Source organism: Alexandromys fortis, unplaced genomic scaffold, assembly GCF_014885135.2.
Source record: "Alexandromys fortis isolate MF-2015 unplaced genomic scaffold, M_Fortis_MF-2015_v1.1 scaffold_12, whole genome shotgun sequence".
Taxonomy (NCBI): Eukaryota; Metazoa; Chordata; class Mammalia; order Rodentia; family Cricetidae; genus Alexandromys; species Alexandromys fortis.
In genome coordinates, this window is record NW_026067937.1 from 19,819,734 (window position 1) to 19,824,967 (window position 5,234).

A 5,234-nucleotide genomic window follows, 5' to 3' on the forward strand; every position below is an offset into this window, starting at 1 on the left:
TTAGGATCCCTTGGCAGATCTCCTGCCACCACCTTTCCAGGGAAGAGCCAGACCAGAAAGGAAGGGCTGAACATTTGATTCTAAAAATTTGCATGAGAGCAGCCGGGCCATGTGCTCACTGAGTCCTTGCGAGCTGCCTTAGATACTTACAGCCTATAGAACAGCCCTACTCCGCATCAGTTAGGAAAATTACCCAGGCCTCAGACTCTCCAAGGAAAATGCCATGTGTCCTCTTAGGCCTTTGCCTCCACAGAACCTCTGGTGGCAGAATACACCCACCTAGAAAATGCAGGTTCAGCTCAGTGAACACTTTCTAAGTGGGCACCTCATTTCTCGTTAAGATGTAGGTGCCAGCCGGGCGGTGGTGGCGCACGCCTTTAATCCCAGCACTTGGGAGGCAGAGGCAGGCGGATCTCTGTGAGTTCGAGACCAGCCTGGTCTACAAGAGCTAGTTCCAGGACAGGCTCCAATCCAAAACCACAGAGAAACCCTGTCTCAAAAAAAAAAAAAAAAAAAAAGATGTAGGTGCCAGCATTCAGGAAACTGAGGCAGAATGACCGTAAACTCCAAGACCAAGTCAAAAAAGAAATCTAAGTTGAATGTGGAGGTGTATCCCAAAATCCTAGCAATTAAGAAACCGAGAAAGGAGGATCGTGAGGCCATCCTAGGCTACATATGAGATCCTCATCTTCAAAGCTCCAACACACAGAAGCGGACGTGAGCATGTGATGGAGAAACTACAGGGGTGGAAACGGCAATCAAAGCAGAGCACCGCTGCGCCCAACTGCTGGCCCTGGGCGTCCTGAGCACAGCTGCTCTGCCTGTCTACCTGGTCCTGAGCTGGCGGAACACAGTGGCCAGGGTGGCCCATCGGCCCCACTCACCTGCTGTTATCACAAGGCCATGGAGGTCCCCTTACCATTCAAGAATCAGTTAGCTGTGTATTTGGTTCTTTCTCTGGCATATGTGTTTATGTGTTAAGTCAGCTGTTTGTCTCAGTACTGTGATCAAACATAAGACAAAGCTTAAGGCCTGTGTTGTGAGGTCTGGACCATCATGGCTGGGGGAGCACGGCAGCTGGAGAGTGCAGCTGCCGGTTCACATCCCAGTGGAACAGGAGTCAGAAGAAAGTTGAAGTGGATCAGTCTGTGAAACATGAAAGCTAACCCCCCATAACCCATCTGCTATGACCCACCTCTCAAAAGTTCACGGCCTCCCAAACTACCACCAGATGTAGGAGCCTGTCCACACACAGACCATGCATGTTCTCACATGTTTTCTTCTCCCCACCTGAAAGAATAGAGAAGACACTGTTGGGCTCAGACAGTGGCACGGCCCAGCACGCACCTTGAAGTGCTGAGTGCTCGATGGGAAAGCAGCCTCCCATCCAAGGTCTTCCTCTGTCCCCTTTTCAGCCGTCACTCACCATGTAGCCTAAGCAGTCCTGAACTTTCAGTCCTCCTGCCTCAGCCTCCCGAGGAGCTGGGGTTAAAGACTTAACCATTACAGCTGGCTTCAGATTTATAACACTGCAGAAAATTGTCTGGCAATAAATTATATTTGCTCCAAAATATAACTTAACAAAACTTGTTTTGTTTGTTTGTTTTGGAAACAGCACTTATTTTTGTAACTGCTTTCTACAACAAAGAAGTTGTTAATTTTTATTTTATGTGTATGAATGTTTGCCTGTGTGTGTATGTCAATGCACCACATACATGAAGTGCCTGCAGAGGTCATAAGAGGATGTCAGATCCCTTAGAACTAGAGTTACAGACAGTTGTGAGCTGCCATGTAGGTCCTGGGAACTGAACTCCGGTCCTCTACAAGAGCAGCCTATGCTCTTAACCAGGGGGCTATCTCTCCAGCCCCACACTGCTTTGGAAACAGCATGAGGCCAGCTTCCTGAAACCAGATACCCTTCCTGTGTAGTTTCAAGGTGAGCACATGATATTAATTAAAATACTGAGAGCAAGGCCAGCCTGGTCTACAAAGCGAGTTCCAGAGCAGCCTACTACACAGAGAAACCTTGGCTTGTACAAGTTCCAATTGGTCTTAATAATAAAAACCCAGAGCCAGATAGTAAGGCAAACGCTGAAAGGTCAGAGAGACAAGGAGCAAACCATAGCCAACTCTTACCTTGCTGACTCCTCAGTGGAAAACTGGGCTGAGCTCCTGTCTCCTCCTGCCTTCTATTCCTCTCTCCGCCCAGCCATATCACTTCCTGTCTGTTAGTACAGACTTCCAGACCGCTATGGTTAACTAGTGGCTAGTTCCACCCTCTGATCTAAAGGCACGCTTTATTTGTTAGAATACAAACAAGGTATCACCACAACCCTGTTTCAACAAAACCCTGAAACAACAACAAAAACAAGCAGAATTTTTAATTCTTTTAAGTTTTTGTACATTTATACCATGTATTTTAATAATATCCATCCTTCCTCAGTTCTCCTCTATGCCCCCAATCTGTGTCCCTCTCGACTTCATGTCTTCCTAACCCTGAGTCTAGTTAGTGCTGTCTATATATGCATGGGCGTGGGACTACCCACTAGGGTGTGAGCAACCTATTAGCAGCCTCTACCAAAAGGAGCGTGACTATACCTCCCTCAGCACCCCCTGACTGTTAATGGTTTTCCCACCAAGCATGGGCCCTTGAGGGCCCATCCCCAGTTCACACTGCCATTTTGACCGGCTTGATGTTGTATAGGTCTTGTGCAGGTGATCACAGCTGCTGAGATGATTTGCACAACAGCTATGCCATGTCCAAAAGTGAACATTTGGCAGCTCTCCTCATGGCTCCCTTAACCTTTGTGCCTGCTCTTCTGCAGTGTTCCCTGGTTCTTGCACGGGGGAGGTTCCTAGGATGACTCATGCGCAGCTGAGCACTCACAGTTCAAGAACACACGTCTTCAAGTACCATTTGTGTATTAAAAGGGGGTGGGTGGAGATAAATCAGGGGGTTGAAGCCAGTGTACTGAGCCTGTAAATGAGACTTGTTATAGTCCCATTTAAATAGGTAATAATAAAAACCCAGCGAGCGTCCCAAGTCTGTGGCTTCTTAAAGAATCCTTCATATACAGGACTCAGCTGACGTCTGACAGCTTTGCTTTTTTTCTCATTTCTTCATCGTGTTATTCTGATGAGAATTTGTTTTGTTTTTATTTTATGAATATGAGTGTTTTTCCTGCATGCAAGTGCACCACATGCATGCATTGTCTACGGAGGCCAGAAGAGGGTATCTGATTTCCCAGAACTGGAGTGACAGGCAGTTGTGAGCAGCCCTGAGAGCGCTGGGAAGTGAACTCCTGCCCTCTGCAAGAGCAGCAAGTGCTCTTAACCACTGAGCCATCTCACCAACAAGATTTCTATTTATTCATTGTTTGAGACATAATCTTATACTGTGGCTCAGGCTGGCCTGGAACTCACTGAAACAAACATGAGTTTGTTTCAAACTCATGGCAATCTTCCTGTCTCTACCTCCTCAATGGTAGAGTCTCTGGTGTGAACCACCACCCTCCCCCCCCACACACACACTTGGCGACAGGTTGTTATATAGTGCAGGCCAGCTTCGAATTGACTATGTAGCTGAGAATGGCCTTGAATGTCTGATCCTCTTGCTTTGACCTCAGTGTTGGGATTATGTGTGTATGTCACTATGCCTGATTATAGTGTACTGGAGGTAGACCTCAGACGCATGTGGGACACTCTGCAAACTGAGCCACATCCCCACTACCCTGATAAGATTCTTGGTTGTGGCTGGTATCTTTTATTACAGAGTCTGCCACCTCTGTGACATTCCACTTAGATCAAGGCCTTTCCAGTTATTTCTGCACTTGCCTTTAGTGTTAGGCATGGGCTACTTTGGAGGCAACTATGGGTATTTAGCTCTTTTTCAGAAGTGGACATAATGCTTACCTGGGACCTGTTACAGTCTGGTGAAAATCAGACAGTGGGTGGGGGCCCAAACATTCCACAGCCCTGTGTAACTCTGTGGTCTGCAAAGACACTAGCACGGCGAGCAAGCCTGACCCCTTTGGGGATCCGCGTCCTCTGCTTCCCCGTGGAAATTTTCCATCCTCTTCACTTTGTTTGCAGACAGCAAACCTCCCGGAGTTCCTGTGATTTCTGAGATTCCAGGATTAGCTTGGCCATTTTTGGAAGTTTAAACTTTCGGTTTGCCCCTCCCTTAAATTGACGGGCTATAGGTTCCTCACACTGACCAGAGTCTGCTGACTAGAGTTCTTTGATTATGCTTAGGACTCTGAGTGATGTTTAAAGACATAGCCCAGTCCTGAGATCTAATTAACATGGAGGGCAGGGGTGGGGGGGGGGTGACTGCCTCATCTCGTGGGGCAAGCATCACAGAAAGCAAGATCTCTGCAGGCATGGAGAAGAGGGCTTTGTGTGTAGCTCCGCAGAAAAGGGAAAGACCTTTGGAGCTTGGGGCATTTCCCTCACGCTGCCTCTTTTAGCAGGGGGCTTTCTTTCTTTTTGTGGGGATGGTGGTAGTAAGACAGGGTTTCGCTATATAACCCAGGTTAGCCTTGAGTTTGCCATGGTCCTCCTGCCTAGGCCTGCCCAGTGCGGGCATTACAAGTCAGTGTCTCCATGCCAGGCTTGACGGAAGTTTTCTTGAAGACTACCAGGGACAGGGACCCGACACCTCATTAATGGGTGGTGGGTCAGTGCCCACGCCTGGACTCCAGCCCAGCGTGGCAGATGGTCTAGCAAACAAGGGGTAAACCCGAAAATGCACTGCGCAAGAGCGAGCGCAAAGGAGCCGGGATGATTGAGCACGTGCAGGAAGAAGTTTCCTTTGTCATCAGTGCCACGTGGCGCCATGGCGGTCTTTGCCTGGGATTAACCCCAGTAGCTATCTCCAACTGCAGCGCACGGATCACAGACACAGTAGCCGCCCCAGCGAGGCCTCGGGGTCCGGGAAAGCGCCCCCACTGTGAGGAAATTGAAGGGCTGCGAGCAGAGGAGCTCGGGGAGTGGGGCTCGGGATGGGGGCGGGACTCCAGGTGGGGATGGACCTCCGAGTGGAGGCGGGACTTCAGGTGGCTACAGGGCTCCGGGACGATTCGAGGTCCGGACCGGTATCTGGTGGGGAAGCGGTAGCCCGGAGAAAGGGAGTCCCGGGAAGGTCTGGGGCGGTGCTCAGGCAGGGGCGGAGGCAGGCGCAGCGGGTGGGGTAGGGACGGAGCTCCGGGCGGAGACGGGGGCGGAGCTCCGGG